The sequence below is a fragment of the Macrobrachium nipponense genome, chromosome 24 (genome assembly GCF_015104395.2).
Source record: "Macrobrachium nipponense isolate FS-2020 chromosome 24, ASM1510439v2, whole genome shotgun sequence".
Taxonomy (NCBI): domain Eukaryota; kingdom Metazoa; phylum Arthropoda; class Malacostraca; order Decapoda; family Palaemonidae; genus Macrobrachium; species Macrobrachium nipponense.
Window position 1 is genome coordinate 68,186,561 of NC_061091.1, and position 19,656 is coordinate 68,206,216.

The 19,656-nt window shown below is 39.3% G+C and overlaps 1 protein-coding gene across 1 annotated transcript in view; it reads left to right on the forward strand.

Annotated features, from left to right (window-relative positions):
- The first annotated feature begins 11,371 nt into the window (after positions 1 to 11,371).
- The window catches only part of LOC135205749 (A disintegrin and metalloproteinase with thrombospondin motifs adt-1-like), an 86,919-nt gene continuing 78,634 nt past the window's right edge, over positions 11,372 to 19,656 (forward strand). The window contains 1 exon segment of the mRNA XM_064236865.1: positions 11,372 to 11,916. The gene's annotated coding sequence lies outside the window, so the exon portion shown is untranslated.

Genomic DNA, 19,656 nt, shown 5'->3' on the forward strand with positions numbered 1-19,656 from the left:
CCTAAGTCTTTCGTAATTTTTTTTTATATATATAGTTCATGACAGAACGCACGTAACTTATTCCTTCGTTCGAAAGTCGACCCAAGTTTCTCTCGCTAGCAAACACACACACACACACACACACACACACACACACACACACACATATATATATATATATATATATATATATATATATATATATATATGAATAACTTGATCACGAAGTATATAAAATGTGATGCTATGTAAATAAATGAAGGTTTTTTGCCACGAAGGAAAAAATGAAAAAGCGAGATAGCCAAGTACTTTCGGTCCTGTTCGGACCCTTTACTGAGGCAAAGGACCGAAAGTACTTGGGCTTATCTCGCTTTTTTCATATTTTCTTCGTGGCAAAAACCTTTATATATATATATATATTAGATATATATATATATATATATATATATATATATAATATATATATCACTGAGGAAAAAAGTTAGTACGCGATAATTAGTGCTATTTCCTACGTTTTCGATGTCATCACACTTTTACCATACTGAAATCTTTCGTGAGTAAACAATAAAAAAGAATGAATTTTCTTCGTCGTACTTTTGATATAAGAGAAGGCTTATCATTGCTTACATACGTATTAAACAAGCATATGCGATAATCTCTTAATATCGATCTCTGGACGCCAATGTCAGTGGCCACTACAGTGGGATGGTGGCCGGGGGGTTAGGGGGGAAGGAAGGGTGTCTATTGCTTTGTTGAGGAGAAGAGGGGCGGTGTCTATTGCTTGGGGCGTGTGGGACGCTAACTTGCTCGAATCCCTAACTGCCAATAGGTCGAGATTATTATTGGTGCTTCAAAGGTCACTTTGATGTGTCTCTCTCTCACTTTGAGAGGAGGGCGGTACAGTTTTCGAGGTACGTTGAAAACGGGGAGCGGAATTTAATCGGAATATATTTTTTCTCTCTCTTTCAGACGCTGCTTCAAGTTATCTAACACAGCTTGTGACTAAAATTCTCGCTGATGGTCTGTCTGTTCTAACATTTGTTTTGATATTATTATTATTATTGTTATTATTTACGTTCAAACCAAAACAAAAGCTGTTAAACTGCATAGCCCTAGCCGAAGGACGTTAGACCTATACCGCTCGACGGTATAGGGGGATGGATGGTCGGTTGATGACTAATCACCCCTATACTCGGTTTCCCTGTTTGACGCCCGATGAAATATTTAGAATTTGGTTATTGACCAGCAAAGGGAGAGAGATGGGGGGCGGGGCCGTTTATGATAACGGAGAAAGGAAACCATATTTCACGTGGGCAAGTTTTTATTGGCAACTATTGCACCTTGTGGCTAAACTATGCACTGATTAGAACTCAGGGTGACACTTATGGTCATTCGATTGTGCCGGGTTGCAGTCGTAATGGAAATAATCTTATCCCAAAATTCTATATCTCAACCAATTGCCCAGTGAAGCTGTATAATTAATAATAAAAAAAATTTTTTGAAAAAATAAAATAATTAATAATAATAATAATAATAATAATAGAATAATAATAATAAGACGAATTAATAATAAATAAGATCTGACTTGAGTAAACTGAAGAGATGGCAGAAAAAAGGCTAAGAAGCAAGAAAACAAGGGAGGAAACTCAACGAGAAATACAAAGTACAAGAGAGTGGACTAAAACAACACAATAGAAGATGTAAAACAGAGGCTTAAGGCCAAAGCACACAAGATCCAACGGTACATGAACAGGATAAGGGATACCAACAGAACAAACTATTCGGAACCAACCAGAAAAGACTATACAGCCAACTAAGAGGGGAAGACAACCCACCCAGAAATTCCTGAACCGAACCAAGTAAGAGACTCTTGGGAAAACATATGGAGCAATCCGAGGTATCACCCAACAAACATGCAACATGGCTCCAGGAAGTCAAGGAAGAAGAAACAGGAGAGATAACAAAGATTCAGACATCACGACAGACACAGTCAGACACCAACTAAAGCAAATGCCAACTGGAAAGCCCCAGGTCCCGATGAAGTCCATGGATACTGGCTCAAAAAAAACTTCAAGGCCCTACACCCACGAATAGCAGAACAACTCCAGCATTGTATCTCAAATCACCAAGCACCCAAATGGATGACCACAGGAAGAACATCCTTAGTACAAAAACGACAAGAGTAAGGGAAATATAGCCAGTAACTACAGGCCTATCACCTGCCTACCAATAATGTGGAAGTTACTAACAGGTATCATCAGTGAAAGGCTATACAACTACCTAGAGGAGACAACACCATCCCCCACCAACAGAAAGGCTGCAGAAGGAAGTGTAGGGGCACAAACGAACCAGCTCCTGATAGACAAAATGGTAATGAAGAACAGTAGGAGAAGGAAAACCAACCTAAGCATGGCATGGATAGACTATAAGAAAGCCTTTCGACATGATACACCACACATGGCTAATGAATGCCTGAAAATATATGGGGCAGAGGGAAAAATACCATCAGCTTCCTCAAAAATACAATGCGCAACTGGAATACAAATAATTACAAGCTCAGGAATAAGACTAGCAGAGGTTAATATCAGGAGAGGGATCTTCCAGGGCGACTCACTGTCCCCACTACTCTTCGTAGTAGCCATGATTCCCCATGACAAAAGTACTACAGAAGATGGATGCCGGGTACCAACTCAAGAAAAGAGGCAAACAAATCAACCATCTGATGTTCATGAGGACGACAATCAAGCTGTATGTTAAGAGCATCAAGGAAATAGATACCCTAATCCAGACTGTAAGGATTGTATCTGGGGACATCAGGATGGGAGTTTGGAATAGAAAAATGCGCCTTAGTCAACTTACAAAAAGGCAACAAAGTAACGAGAACTGAAGGATAAAGCTACCAGATGGGAAGCAACATCAAACACATAGATGAGACAGGATACAAATACCTGGAATAATGGAAGGAGGAGATATAAAACAAAACACCAAGAGATGAAGGACACGATCAGGAAAGAATATATGCAGAGACTCAAGGCGATACTCAAGTCAAAACTCAACGCCAGAAATATGATAAAAGCCATAAACACTGGCAAGTGCCAGTAATCAGATACAGCGCAGGAATAGTGGAATGGACGAAGGCAGAACTCCGCAGCATAGATCAGAAAACCAGGAAACAAATGACAATACACAAAGCACTACACCCAAGAGCAAATACGGACAGACTATACATAACACGAAAGGAAGGAGGGAGAGGACTACTAAGTATAGAGGACTGCGTCAACATCGAAAACAGAGCGCTGGGGCAATATCTGAAAACCAGTGAAGACGAGTGGCTAAAGAGTGCATGGGAAGAAGGACTAATAAAAGTAGACGAAGACCCAGAAATATACAGAGACAGGAGAAAGACAGAAAGAACAGAGGACTGGCAACACAAACCAATGCACGGACAATACATAGACAGACTAAAGAACTAGCCAGCGATGACAATTGGCAATGGCTACGAGGGGAGAGCTAAAGAAGGAAACTGAAGGAATGATACAGCGGCACAAGATCAGGCCCTAAGAACCAGATATGTTCAAAGTACGATAGACGGAAATAACATCTCTCCCATATGTAGGAGTGCAATACGAAAAATGAAACCATAAACCACATAGCAAGTGAATGCCCGGCACTTGCACAGAAACCAGTACAAAAAGAGGCATGATTCAGTGGCAAAAGCCCTCCACTGGAGCCTGTGCAAGAAACATCAGCTACCTTGCAGTAATAAGTGGTACGAGCACCAACCTGAACGAGTGATAGAAAACGATCAGGCAAAGATCCTCTGGGACTATGGTATCAGAACGGTAGGTGATACGTGCAAACAGACCAGACGTGTCGTTGATTGACAAAGTCAAGAAGAAAGTATCACTCATGATGTCGCAATACCATGGGACACCAGAGTTGAAGAGAAAGAGAGGGAAAAAATGGATAAGTATCAAGATCTGAAAATAGAAATAAGAAGGATATTGGATATGCCAGTGGAAATCGTACCCATAATCATAGGAGCACTAGGCACGATCCCAAGATCCCTGAAAAGGAATCTAGAAAAACTAGAGGCTGAAGTAGCTCCAGGACTGATGCAGAAGAGTGTGATCCTAGAAACGGCACACATAGTAAGAAAAGTGATGGACTCCTAAGGAGGCAGGATGCAACCCGGAACCCCACACTATAAATTACCACCCAGTTCGAATTGGAGGACTGTGATAGAGCAAAAAAAAAAAAAAATAAAAAAATAAAAAAATAATAATAATAATAATAATAATCGTCCATCGAAAGTCAACCGCGCAAAAGCAAACACAAAATCGAGACGAAGGTTAATGATTTCTTAACTCTTATCGGATTGCGTAGACCTACGGTCGAAGACATTCTCCGATATCGACCTATCTGACGTCCCACTTTTAGTAGAGTTCTACCCCCTAACATCCAACGCCCCCCAACCGCTCCCCACCCCTACCCCTACCCCCGGGGCTCTAAGCCTTCCTTATCTCATCGTGCGATTACATGGACCAGAGTTATCTGTGGCGGTAATCTCGAGAAATTAAATGTAAACATCTCAGCCTGAAAGAAAGTCGATTTGTGACGTGCTTGAGAGAGAGAGAGAGAGAGAGAGAGCCGCACAGTTGAATTCTGATATATTCAAAGTAAAGCTGGTATTTCATAGACTAAAAAGCAGCAAGATCGAAGAAAAGCAGAAAGGTTGAATTTGGATAATCTCAAAAGCAGCAAGGAATTAATCTTGGCTAATGAAGTCAAACAACAAGGTTGAATTTCGATGAGGAAAAAACTTAGCAAGGTTGAACTTTAATAAACCATAAAACCAAAAAGGTTGAACTTCTGTAAACCATAAATCCAATAAGGTTGAACTTTGACAGACAAAGCCAAAAAAGGTTGAATTTTGATAAACCAGAAAACCAAAAAAGTTAAGCTTTGGTAAACCATAAAACCAGAAAAGTTGAATTATGATAAGCTAAAACCAAAAAGGTTGAATTTTGACAAGCCATAAAACCAAAAAAGTTCAACTTTGATAAAACAAAAAGGTTCATCTTTGATACACCATAAAACCAAAAAAGTTCAACTTTGGTAAACCATAAAAGCAAAAAGGTTCAACTTTGACAAACCACAAAACCAATAAGGTTCAACTTTGATACACCATAAAACCAAAAAGGTTGAATTTTGAGTCATGAAACCAAAACAGGTTGAACTTTGATAAACTATAAAGCAAAAAGGTTGAGCCTTGATGAACCATAAATCCAAAAAGGTTGAATTAGGATAAACCATAAAATCAAAAAGCTTGAACTTTGATAAAATCAATAAGTTTGAATTCTGATAAATTTAAAAAGTAAAAAAAAAGCAGAAAAAGTTGAATTTTGACAAAGTCAAAATAAACGGTTGAATTTAGTATAAAAAAATATAAGGGTGAATTTTGATAAACAATATACCTACGATTTAATTTTGATCGAGTAAAAAATTGTATTAGGTTGACTTTTGATAAAATAAAAAGCATGAAGGTTACACGAGATCAAACCAATAATAAAAGTGAGGAAGACTAGAATTTTATAATAATAAGGCTGAACTTGCTTCGGAGTGGTGGGGTAGAGGGGGTGGATATAGCTTTATCTGCAGAGCCATCAGTAGCCATGGCCTTGCTTACCCCAAGTCTTATGTAGGTGAAGAGGAAGCCTGGGTGACCTTTAAACATTCAAACTGGGTCACATAATAATAATAATTATGATAATGTTAGGGGCGTCATGAACTTCAATCTGGTGCGATAAGAAGTCCTGTTATTTGTTTCGGTAAGTAAATATAGCAATGCAAACATATGCATTGCTCATTAGAAGTATATATAGTCCAATGCCTCATAGTACTACTACGTAGTTGGTTACTTTATTTTATTGCATTTTAATGAATCATTTGAGCAGCAATCTACTACATCGGTCTACAAGTTCGTAGGCGCGTGAATCTCCTCAGCACGAAGTATTGATTTCAATATCGAAGCAAGTGGAGCTTCATAAAGACGACATGAATATAGTTAGCACCGATATAAATAAGTGTTCGGGTGTACCGAAGAACATGGCCAACGGAGGTTGCTCAATTTTTAGTGCTAATTTTTTATTTACAAGGACCAATATAGATATCTTAGGTATATAGTAAATAGCCTTAGGCCTATTAACTTTCCAGTGCTGTGGTCGGGGAGGGGGAGAGTATACAAATTAATATCTGGCCTGTGTGGTTTTTTACTCTTTTAAAAATGGGGAAAAACAAACGTATGGTTTATTCCACACGATAAAATATTAATTTCGTGATAAAATATTAATTTCATTATATCAACTATCGTTTCTCTAATAAGCTATATTAAAACCTGTACAAAACTATGAATTTCAGTACATTCTGCATGAAAATAATTGTTGTATCGCTAATTACAATAATACTGTAACTACAACGCTAAAAGTTCTGCGTTTTCAGCAATTTTTTAAAGTAACTCGATGTCTGATCATCCACTTTTCGATTTACATTATTATTAATCTTTGTTAGCGGTTCGCCATTCACTGCTGCATTTGGAGTTTAATAACAGCAGAATCTGTGTTCAAAATCATATAGTACATAATTAGTATATTTTATTTACAATAATGAAATTACGTGTGGATAACGTGCTTACTTCTCACACTGGCTGAACTTCGAATGGTGGTAGAACAAACCAACGAACGAACACATACAACCCCGTCTACGGTATTCTCCAAGACCCTTGGTATCGCGTCAATACTCATTGAAATAACAGATGATGACTGAATCCAAAAGCGGTAATGGCTGCCTGTGTTGGGCGGCGAATGAATCATGCCTTGACTTGATGTACTTAGACTAACGCCGAACCTTGGGGCAAATAGTCTGCTAATGACGTCACCATTAAGCCCAGCTACCAAGATATGTCTAGGAGAGGTCTTAGACCGATGTTGTCGTCTGGCGGATTCTTCCTTCGCGCATGCGGGCAAAAACCGATAGTGGATAAGCATGAATGGGGATGCGTATCAGAGATGAGTACGGTAATGTTTATGGCAAGGAAACAAACGAGAAAACAAAATGGGCAAGAATGAAAAGGAAGCTCCTAAGATAGTGTACCAAGAATATATTATTTTCGACAGAAAATGTAAGAAGTGAAGAAAACGCGCGTTTAGAGACTAACTATATTAATGACTTCTTTTATTATCAATTTTCTATCTTGCTTCCCATTTATCACAATAATTCGTAGCAATGAGAAATCCCATTTTAAAAAAGCAAAGCTCTAGGGATACGTATTAGACCACCTGGATGCAAATGAAGCGGAGAAAGAAAACGAATAACCAAAGAAAAGAACATTCTTACAACCAGCTGACTATTACGTCCCGAGTCGTGATTGGTCGAGAGAGCCAGAACACGATCTCGACTGTTCTACCGCGCAGTTTGGTTTCCTCCATTTCCACACCAAAGAAACCAAATTCATTTGAATAGATAATTGAAATTAAATATATATATATATATATATATATATATATATATATATATATATATCGTACAAAATATTAACCTGTATAAGCATTCATCTTATCTCGCAGCTCAGCATTTTTACACCTGCCGTCCTTCCTCGCATATAACCGAGTCCCTTAGAATATTAAACAGTGACGTAGAAGCAAGCAGTCACTCTCCCGTTTTATAATAAGTTATCCAAGCCCCCTCATATCCTTGTCCACACGGTACCCACACTGTTCTTCACCTACCAAACCCCCGTGTGATGTCTTACATTATAGATGAAGGTCTTGTAATAAGCTTTTCCTGGAGAGTTCAGAAGTTATGCCTTTATAGTTCTCCCAGCGCCTACTCTATCACCTTTATCCTTGGACCAAAGAACAATTATTCCACTAACCCATATATACATAATGGTTCCTCTCTCATGAAGGTGGCATCAACTTCCACATTCACACTGTACTTGCTTCTATAGTTTATCTCCACTCTCTAAAATCAGCGGAGTATTTACGAGTATTTGGCAAACACCAACAATTATATATTCATTCATTATTCCCTTCTTTATTGCACAACTGTGTACATATGTTTAATAAACAGCACTTTATCTGACTGCTTAAATCCCTCCATTCATGAGACTAGTTATTTAACAGCCAGGGAGCCATAACACAATATTGCTTCGATTCCACACTCTCCCACCTTCTCTCTAATTGCAAGAACATTTAATTGCTGTCAGAAACTTATCCTCAATTCTGTACACATATTTAATAACCTTCACATATTCAGTTCTGTCAAGTATATCACCCTCCTAGTCTAAAATCACACTGTTCTTCACACATCAGTCCTTATGTAATGTTTTGACTTGATCAAATGCATTCTATACACGTCCCTGTTATAACAAATACAGTTATGACCCTACAGATATTACAGTTATATCTGTCACCTGAGGCTTTATTTATACACTGGCACAACTAACTCTCTCTTCTATTCCCTTGGGAAACTTTTCCTCACCTAGACATACCTTACACACCTGGACACTACTTCATCACACTGTCACCTGGCTGCGATCCACCACAGTTGATTAACCACCAGAGACATAATTCTCTGCTATGGTCAGTAGAGGCACAATGAGCTCTATTGAAAAATTGCTATATAGTTTCGCCCTCGTTGAGCGTATGAACTTGCATTCTTGAACAGTGGACCTCTCTCTCTCTCTCTCTCTCTCTTCTCTCTCTCTCTCTCTCTCCGATTCTTTCCATTAACAGAAGCTAATTAATGACCTGTCCAGGCCATGTTGCTTCTTGTCCTGAATAACATCACATTTTTGCTTCCTAAAAGATACAGAAATTAAATACAATCGATCTACGTAGTATCTCTTGCACTCGTTTACACGATATTTTCCCTTCTCCGGAAATGTAAGAAAATTTATAAATGAAACGACATTTGCAAGAATTATCCACGTCCAGTTGTTTATCAGCTATAATTCCTCGTGCCTATTTCTCTTCTCATCTTTTCTCTCGGTACTTTACAGTTATTCTTTTCCTGATGATGTCATTCGATAGCTGAGAGGTGGTGCGAATCTGCCTCACCACGCCGCAAACCCAACTGATCCATTTTACAGTATATTGCTACTCGGTGTCAAATGGCGGGGAACGGCGATAACGGTATGATGGTATCCACTTTGACTCTCTCTCTCTCTCTCTCTCTCTCTCTCTCTCTCTCTCTCTCTCTCTCTCTCTCTCTCTCTCTCTTTATTCAGGTACACCTCACAAAAGTCTATTAATCATAAGACGCACAATTCAGTGCATTGCTCATCAGAGGTGTATTGGCCTACAAAGTTATATTTTCGCCCCAAAACCAAGCATGAGTCTAAGCTTGACTACTTCCTGTTGCGGAACTTAAGTAGGTGGCCTAGTGGTCGTGACACTGGCTTAATAAGAGAGACGGCTAGGCGGAACGATTCTGGCACGTTTCTCTAAATCATATATCTCGTCTCTGTTGGATAAAGCTGTAAATTACGTGCCAGTCGAATGTGATAAGTTACATCCAGGCTGGAGAAGGGTTTGATACTATATCAACTTCATCTTAAAACACTGATACCGGAGTGGTATCCTCTTTACACATGCCAACACACATGAAAGTCCCATACACACAAAAATCAGTATTACCTGACGATGAAACTGTCAATTAGAATTGTATTTTTAAGTTGAACAGTCTACAGATGTGCCGGAGTAACGTTATCGGTGGTATCAGCTACCTTTTTAGGTATCGGTACTCGGTATCGGTGAAAAATGGGCCGACACTTTGTATCAGAATTCAGAAAATGCAACAATGTAAAACCCAATCATGAGAAAGCTGAACAAATAAGCAATTACATAATCTATTGTAGTCACAGTTACTATAGTTTTGCACTAACAGGAAAATACCATATAAATAATAAAATTATTATATATAATTAATATATATTATATATATATATTATATGTGTGTGGTGTGTGTGTGTTGTGTGTGTGTGTTTGTGTGTGTGTATGTGTGTGTGTGTGTGTGTGTGTGTGTGTATACATTTAGCTACCAGAATAGATTAAATAACTAAGTCCAACAAAGGAATTTAGTAGTAACTCAATCAGCAATGAACTTATGAAGGTATATTAAAAATGGTTACTTTCTATTTGATAGAGATAACAACATTTAATGCTTATAATTCATAATAGTAACAACAGCACATTGTTGACGACAATCCGCACAGCAGGAGAGCAGAACTCTGATAGACAAAGGTAATGGAAATATCCAGAAAGAACTTATTGAAAAGTATCGGTATCGCCAAAATTTTGGTCTCAGAGCATCTTAATTAGTGTTCTCCCAATTATTTTGGTACTAGGTCTAGAACAGAAAAAAATTGAGGATTATGCTTTCTATTGGTTTGAAATGTGAGTAAATTTATGCTTTATTCCGGTATGTTATCGATAAGCGATACGAAAATATGTTATGGCATCACGAAGTATATTTCGGAAAGAAGTGAACGAGCTGTGTTAATAAATTCTTGGAGGTTTGGTATACACGTGACTAGTACTACAAAATATGAAGTCGCTGAGCCTACATTTATCTGAGTTCTGTATGCGTTTTTGCTCCAACCTAATAACTCTAAGATCGATTGCGAAATGATTCTCCCCGTCATCTGAAAAACGAGAGAGAGAGAGAGAGAGAGAGAGAGAGAGAGAGAGAGAGAGAGAGAGAGAGAGACCGGTACTACAGCAGTAAGTATGCACATCCAGGTTGTCGATTATTTTTCACATGGCTACGAGTCTTCTTTCCCAGAGATCTCATTGACAAGTCGTGCATAGAAGGCGTGATCGCTTTCTCTCTCTCTCTCTCTCTCTCTCTCTCTCTCTCATGGTATAAGCAGTAGTACTATAATCGCCTTTAGCAAGAGGTCACGGATTCGAATTTCAGGTTAAGACGGAGCGACCTGGTCACATTGAACTAGAAACGCTGCCACTGTTGACCTGGGCAATTAATGGCTGCTGGTCGACTGAGATGGATCACAGTCAGGAAGAAATTGGCCTACTAATGCAATCTCACCATAATATGCCATGATGCAATCACACATTTCTTGAAAATTAAACGGCAAAATGACGGTACGAAATTTTCCATAGCCAACTTTTAACTACCTCATAGGCCTACACTACAACTGTAAAATCTTCATAGTAGCCAAGAAAAATAAACAAGGGCCAATTTTCCTAAAATATACTTAACAATTCAGAACTAAATTGATCGAGTCCAATAAAAATTGTAGAGATAAACGATCAGACTATAATGCTATTCTCAGTAATCATACTATGGTAACCTTACCAAGAGGGAAACGATGGCTGCCATGTTGATCCGATTCCGAACAGCTCTGTCGAAACCGCGTCTTCTTTCCCACCAACGGCGGGAGAAAAAATGTCTGTTCATTTCACCTGCAGATTTTTTTTTTATCTCCTTTGGCCGATTTAACTTCCAGTTTTTTCCCTCCGATTTCGACGAAGGATCCGTCGTGGGTGGGTGTCGTCAGGTAACGTGCTCAGTGTGGCGTGGGCTGTTGTCGTGGAAGGGTGTGAGGCGGAGGACTGCGGACAGTGCTGCTGTTTCCTGACGGGAGCGTTGGTCTCGCGCCCAAATTTTTATTGTATAGATCCCTCTGGACTGGATGCAATTCGATCGCCATACTTTGCCCTAAATTCGTCATCAAATTACTATTGCAATGTTGAGACATTTGGTGCGAAACGTTTGTTGATGTTTGTGCAATATTATTTTTTAAGAGTTTTGGGAAGACTTCAGAAGCCACGCGCACTCAGCAGACAAGTCATTCAATTAGTCAAGCGATAGTATTAAGCAGTTTCATGTATATATCCGTACGCTAATAACAAGGTGAGTGGAATGTGCGTTTACGTCCGACTTTCTGAATTTACTGTAATGTAAGATGACCTTTTTCTTTTTTGTACTTATTTTTTGGAGAAAGGAGGATGTTCTTTAATTTTTTTGTAGGATAATAATGAGGCTGTCAGTGGATTCTTTGCCACCTTGTACGGTGTATTTACTTAATTTTTTTTATGATATGGACAATACAGGTACCTCATTAAGTCTTTTGGTCTTATTTATTTTTTCTTTTTGAGAGCTAATAATTTCTTGCTATCTACAGTTTATTTTTTGTTTTAATTTAAAAAAAGAGGGGAAATTTTCAGACGTAGTTTCAGTATGGTATAGGTCTAAAGCTCAAATATGGTATCTCTCTCTCTCTCTCTCTCTCTCTCCCCTCCTCTCTCTCTCGTCTCTCGTCTCGTCTCTCTCTCTCTCTCTCTCTCTCTCTCTCTCTCTCTCTCCTATATAGACTGATTTGGCACATGCAACGTCATCGACGGAGTTGAGTATGTCACGATTATCACTATCGTTCACAGTTGACTTTGCAAATATGTCATATCCGGTGATTGAAATTTGATATTGTAAATCAGTTTAGGTAGTTGGTGTTTGATGAATCGTATATATTTCCTTTTTTTATTCAAGTGAATTTCTATATATATCACTATATATATAGTGATATATGGTTTGTTCTATTAGCTAAACATAAGTCAGAAAGCTGAGACTTTGGACGGTTGCATCATGAGAACAGATGAAACACGGAAGGCAGCAGCATCTCTGCAAAAAGTTTAAAAGAGCAGAGTTGTTGTGGGGTAGTATAAAACCTGGAATGTGTGCAGGGAAGCCGTTGAGTCCAAAATGACGATGCTCATAGTATCCTATTTTGTAATGCTACAAGGTGATGACTAGACCTACTACAGTAGATTGGGCGAAAGGGGTGTTGAACAGGAACGTTATATTCAGGAAGTGTATTGAAGACAGAGATGACTGGCACTTTGTGTTTGTATTTGTGTATGTTAGCGGGTATACGACATACTGCTGATGATCTTCGTTGTAGATTCGTGATATGATTGATGCTGTGGAAGTTTGTGTTTTTACGACATACTGCTGATGATCTTCATTGTAGATGCTGTGGAAGTTTGTGTTTTTGATTTGGCAAATTTAAACACATAAACACTACTATATATATAATGGGTGTGTGAATAAGTTTGTGTATGTGTGCGCGCGCGCTCGTGTAAAATTTGCATATCTTATTATTCGTATTATGAATAATTGTACATTAAGTGGTACTATGCAATGGTAGCTGGCACTGATGTGGTCCTGGTTGTGTCCTTCACCTGTCTTGCTTCCCATTGTTCCCAGAAGACAGTGGACAAAATGCCAGTATTTTTGTGGAACGGACCAGAGAGAGAGAGAGAGAGAGAGAGAGAGAGAGAGAGAGATTGATTGATTGATTGTCTGCGTTTGTTTCATATCACAAGTTAGTTATTAAAAAATTTCGGGTCGTGGAAGTATTTTGTAAGTGATAATTTTAGTAATTTTGATAACGATAGTTATTTTTATATATTTTTTCATCTATATAATAGTTGACACTAATATGTTTCGAGTGTCACTGCTGCGTGTACCGTGAATATTAATGTCGGATGGAAACAAATTAGCAGCGGTGTGGATGACTTTTTCGCGAACAGCAGAGCAGTATTGTCACAGCCGTAATTATGATAATGGTCAATGCCATAGTTATATTCACATCACTACCAAAAGTGTTACATTATGTACTAAATCAATTTTACCTTGAGAATTGAAGTGAGGTTTACAATCGACTCGACAACTTACTTTGTTGTAGACATGGTTTTAAATGAGTTATATAAAGCGAAAGGAATGTGCTACTAGGCTTTTGCGCAATACGAGTTTCCAATTTTGAAATACTCCAATAAGCAAAGTTTATTTGTGCCATTATAGTGTTCCTAGAGAAAAACGCTTGTTAATTTCTAATCGAGGGGAAAAAAAACTAGCTAAAACGATAGGAAGAGTTAAAACTTATAAACTCAAATCTGGGTGATTTAATAAATTTCGAAATATTGCAAATACTCTCGTGTTGGGATACGATGGATTCTTGTTGAGGGACTTTCACCGTCCGTGACAGAAAAGGGTTTATGATTCCTTTAAGACAGAAGATGCTTATTAAGCGCCTATCCCTGACCAGCGATAGACGATCGTAGATATGGCAACGCATGTGCCACGTTTGTATGGAATATGATGGAATAATGATGTCAGACAATAGCCTAAGCGAACTTTGAATATTAATAACTAATTATGTACTTCGAGAAACATTTTATTCAGTGTAGTCGCCTAATAGCCTCGTTTTCAAAATACTCTTCCGTTTAGATCGGTACGTTTGGCACCGCTCGTGAATGGCGCCTATCCAACTCAATCCTCACGCTTGACTAGCCAGATCATAGCAGGGATAACACGGGTAATAGTGACAGTGCTCGATTTTAACTATTAGCATCACGATCATTATCATCATTATCATCATCATCATCATCTGCATCATATTCATCATTCTTGATTCCCAATGAAGTATCTGGAAGAGTCGAAACATTGGTTTTCTGGGGAACAAGGCGCTAGACCCATAACCTTCGAAGATGGTCGTCGGAGCTTATGGTCATAGTCATATTATAATTTCCACTGGAGCCACCCATCCAAGTATAGGCCAACCCCAACGTTGCTGGGTTTAAAATAAAAATAACCGTAAGAGAGAGAGAGAGAGAGAGAGAGAGAGAGAGAATCACAGTACCGTTGGAATCAAGGTTCTGGACAAAGCGCATTTCACTGTTGGCGAGATAATGACATGGGTGTATGTAGCATTCACTGTTTGCTGGCAAATGATGACAACTACAATCATGTACATTCGTCACACTGACTCAGTAGAGAGAGAGAGAGAGAGAGAGAGAGAGAGAGAGGTTGAATCCGCGGTCAAACTAGAAACATTTGCCGAGCTTATTCCGGAAGTACTAATGTAGTTAAATCCGTTTTGGTGGATGGCATCACAAATTCTCGCTAGATTACCGTGACATCGCACTCCCTGTTTGTTGTTTGTTTTGACTCTCTCTCTCTCTCTCTCTCTCTCTCTCTCTCTCTCTCTCTCTCTCTCTCTCTCTCTCTCTCTCTCTCTCTCAAGAAAAGTCATTGTATACTTGGTGCTCAAGTTTTGGCGGTAAAAAAAAAAAAAAGAACCCAGATACTAGGCTTGTGTGAGGTTGGCGCCAATTGTGTAGCCTCGCAACAGCGAATCGTAATGGTTTTGGTTCTGTTTGTTCATTATTTGTTTGTTTGTCTGTTTGTATTATGCAAAAAAAGTTGGGTGTTAATGTTTTACAAGAATTTCACCAGGACATCACACAACGCTTAGTTGAAGGGTCTAACCTTTGGGGAAGTCTCTCTCTCTCTCTCTCTCTCTCTCTCTCTCTCTCTCTCTCGACGTCACGCCTTGTGCCCCTCCCGATAATTTGAGAGAAAGTAACGATGCGAACAAGGAAGGAAGGGTCTCGTTCAGAAGGGGAAAAAAAGCAGTGCGCTTTTCCGCTCTCATCTCCATCAGAATCGGGTCGGCAGCATTACCCGAAGTAGCCATCCGAGGAAAATTAATAAATCTTCTTAGTGATGCTAATTACTGTGTTTACCTTCTCTATTGGCGCTGTTTTTATCAGTGGGTTGTAGCCTTCTTGCTTCTAAGTATGTTTAATGTATATACAGGCAGAATTTTATTGATGTTCTCCGATAGTAGGGAGGTTCCAAATTAAAAGTACGTGGTTATTGTCCGATTCATCCAGTTGTTGCTGATTCAAGGGTGAGTCAGCTTTGTAGCTTATTGGTCAAGTCGTCCACCTGTCGCTGTACACACACACACACACACACACACACACACACACACACACACACACACACATATATATATATATATATATATATATATATATATATATATATATATATATATATAAACAAACCAAAGGCCCAGGTTCGAATCCTGGCGGTTGCACTAGACTAGAATAGAATAGTAAATCTTGGGCTAAAGGCCAAGCACTGGGACCTATAGGTCATTCAGCACTGAAAAGGAAATTGAGAGCAGAAATTTCTGAAAGGTGTAACAGAAGGAAAATCTTGCAGTTGCAATATGAAATGGTTGTTAGGAGAGGGTGGATAGCAAGATGGAAGAAAGGGAATATGGATGGAGGTACAGTGAAAGGAACGAAAGGGGTTGCAGCTAGGGGGCCGAAGGGACGCTGCAAAGAGCCTTAAGTAATGCATACAGTGCACCGCATGAGTATTATGTGGTATTTGTGGCTGATTTTTATTTATAAGTATAAAAAAAAGATATGCGTGTACGTGAATATGTTTGTGTGTGTGTGTGCGCGCAATAGTCGAAACCGTGACGTATTCACCTCCTTTGTTTCGTCATGAGCCCTGCTAACAAAACAACAAAATGTATATATATGTGTGCATACACGCTTATGAATATTTTATAGGTTCACAGGGACATTTATTTTTTGAACGTTTATAAACTTTACTTATTACTACTACTTGACAGAATCAAAGTCTGGCTCATATGAAATTCCTGGTCATTTCATCGTAATTTACCAACCAAATTTAAGTTTTCTTGATAATGGTGGTCTTTTATTGCGATACCGGTCATACTTAGAAGAAATACTAAATTTTAGGTATTCAATGTTTTCGTGATGCCCTCTTGTATGGCGTTGCAGCTCTTATTCGTCTATTCATTGTCTCTTATTTATTCTTGCGAGGATACATTCCTCATCCTTCAAACTGAATCATTTCGTAGTCTTCCTGTTTGCAGAGTCGCTGGGATCTTGTGCCTTAACCAAGATAAGACAACCGCCTCCTGGTTCAGAGAGGAAAAAAACTAGGGTAGACATCCTGCTCTGGCCATTAATCGACTTAATTAGGCAAGAATTACGCCCGTAATGGGGCCACGTTTTATTCTCATAGCGATCCGGAGCGATTTTTTTTTCCTACTTGTGGGGGTCTTCCCACACCCTTCATCTTTTTACTTTCTTTTTTTCGTTTTGTCTTGCTCAGAGAAGAATTCCCTGGACACTTGCATGCGTAATGCTTCCTTTTGCTTCGTCGGAAGACTTCATTGAAAAGGTACTCTCTCTCTCTCTCTCTCTCTCTCTCTCTCTCTCTCTCTCTCTCTTCTCTCTCTCTCTGGAAATATAAGGAGGGGTACTTGGACAATTTTGGAAAGCTCGAAATGAATATTACAGAACTATACCGGTTTGTCTCTACATGAACGGATGACCCACTTCTGGATACCAAACGCCTCTCGAGCCCTAAAGGGTCTATGCCCTTCATTGGACTTCTATAAAAAAATCTCTCTTGTTTCGCTCCAATCCACTAGGCCTAATCATCGGTTTAATTTCCAGTGACACCCGTCCTCGGCAACAGAATTCAAACGCACCAGCTCATTTTCTGCAAATTAGATACTGTAACTCGCCAATTGGGCCCAATGCATGGAATGTCGTGAACGCAGGATGCAAAGTTATGTTGCCTTTTTTTATTATAATTTTTTTTTTTTTTTTTTTTTTGCGGTCTGTGTTCTGATGTCAATAAACTTTTAAGAGTGACGTTAGTTGTTCGTTAAAATGGAGGGGTCCTGGCGCTCTCTCTATCTCTCTCTCTCTCTCCTCTCTCTCGTATCAATTATTGCTTCATACACTAAATAGCCGGAAATCAAGTAATTAGCAAATTCAATTGTGCATATATATATATATATATATATATATATATATATAGTATATATATATATATATATATATATATATATTTTTCATTTCCACAGATATTAGACCACAAACATCATTTGTTTTCCGTTTCACTATACCTTGGGAATAACGTACACCCAAAGGAATAATAAGTGATGAATACTTTTTCACCAGTGGGATTCGAACTGCTGCATGGTCTAGGAACAACGGAAATGCAGTTACTTTAACCGCTGAACCATCAAGAGAGGTATACAAGTTATGACCAAAATATGAAGAATGAGACTGTATAAAACCCATCCGGTTTGGTCTTTGGTTTCTAGAGACATCTAAGAGGAGACTGGTCATCATAGGTTTTGCCCGTTTCTCCTGCTGTGGAGTTGGTGGGAAAAGGTGTGGTGGGAGGAAAAGAAGTTCAGAAGTATCCATCACATTCATCTTTGTGAATATGAGTACGTTTATGAGCAGTACACGCGTTTGTGCAATGGCCCCCGGTCCTCGTTGGACGAGTGGATTTCGCTCTCGGCTACCAATCCGGTGGTCCGAAGTTTGATTCTCGGCTCGGCCAACGCGGAACCAGAAGAATTTATTTCTGGTGATAGAAATTCATTTCTCGATATAATGTGGTTCGGATCCCGTTGCTAGGTAACCAGTTGGTTTCTAGCCATGTAAAAATGTCTAATCCTTCGGGCCAGCCCTAGGAGAGCTGTTAATCAGCTCAGTGGTCTAGTAAAACTATGATATACTTTTGTGCAATGCCCAATTTGTACGCTGGTGAAATATTCTCCGCGCGTTCGTTCCACTGACTGAAGAACTTGAAAAGACAACACACTCGGCCTGAAATTACAGCAAGTGTCAACTAAGTCTGTTACAAACTCATCCAAACGCTCACGCGATGTACGTATATTATGTCATCTGGGAGCGGAATGACAACAGATTTCTTACGCTGAGAAACTTCGTGACGCAAATTGATACAACTGACAGATATTTCCCGCCCGCTGCATCTTTTGGCGTCCACACACACTTGCTTGTTTGTTCTTTGTCCCCGAGGCCTTTCCGTTCTCTCCGGTATACGTTTTAGTTTTCTCACTGTAACGGCTTTTTCCGTCCGCCCTCAGATCTTAAAAATTGCCGAGGCTAGAGGGCTGCAAGTTGGTATGTTGATCATCCACCCTCCAATTATCAAACATACCAATTTGCAGCCTTCTCGTCTCAGTAGTTTTTTTTATCTTATTTAAGGTTAAAGTTAGCCATAATCGTACTTTTGGCAGCTCTCTAGGTACCAACAACATGAGCCACCGCCGGACCCGGACCGTGGCTGAGTTTCATGGGCCGTGGCTGAGGCTGCCACCTGACAGAAAACTTTGATTTCTTCGGCGCAATTTTTACTTGGTTTTTCTTGGGCTAGGCACGTTCCGTTAAAGCAAAATTGACCTCCCAAAGAGACATGTAAACCCTCCGTAGGGGCTAGTGCCGTCAGTGCACCTCTTGCAATACACTGTAGGAATTACCTGAGGTTCTTTACAGCGGTCCAATGGCTCCTAATGCATCGCCCTTACATTCCTTTTACTGTACCTCCTTTCTTATTCTCTTTCTTCCTGCCTCCTTTTTCTACACTTTCATAACAGTTGATTCATAGTGCAACTGCGATGTTTTCTTCCTCTCACACCTTCCGAACCTTTGAACCGTTCCTTTCAGTCCCAGTGCTAAAAGATCTCATAGGTCCCAGGGCTTGGTCTTTGGCCTAATTTCCGTATTCTATTTCATTCTCAATGAATGAAATTTGGCGGCCAACACCTTCTGGAGTCAGCCGCTCTGAGGGGAAAAGGTGTATGATGGAATCTGATTCCAAGTGTGCGTGATTGGTTTACTTATTTCATCTCGTGTCATCCTGTATACATAAAATATGTACACATTTCCTGCTTATTAGTCTCTCTCTCTCTCTCTCTCTCTCTCTCTCTCTCTCTCT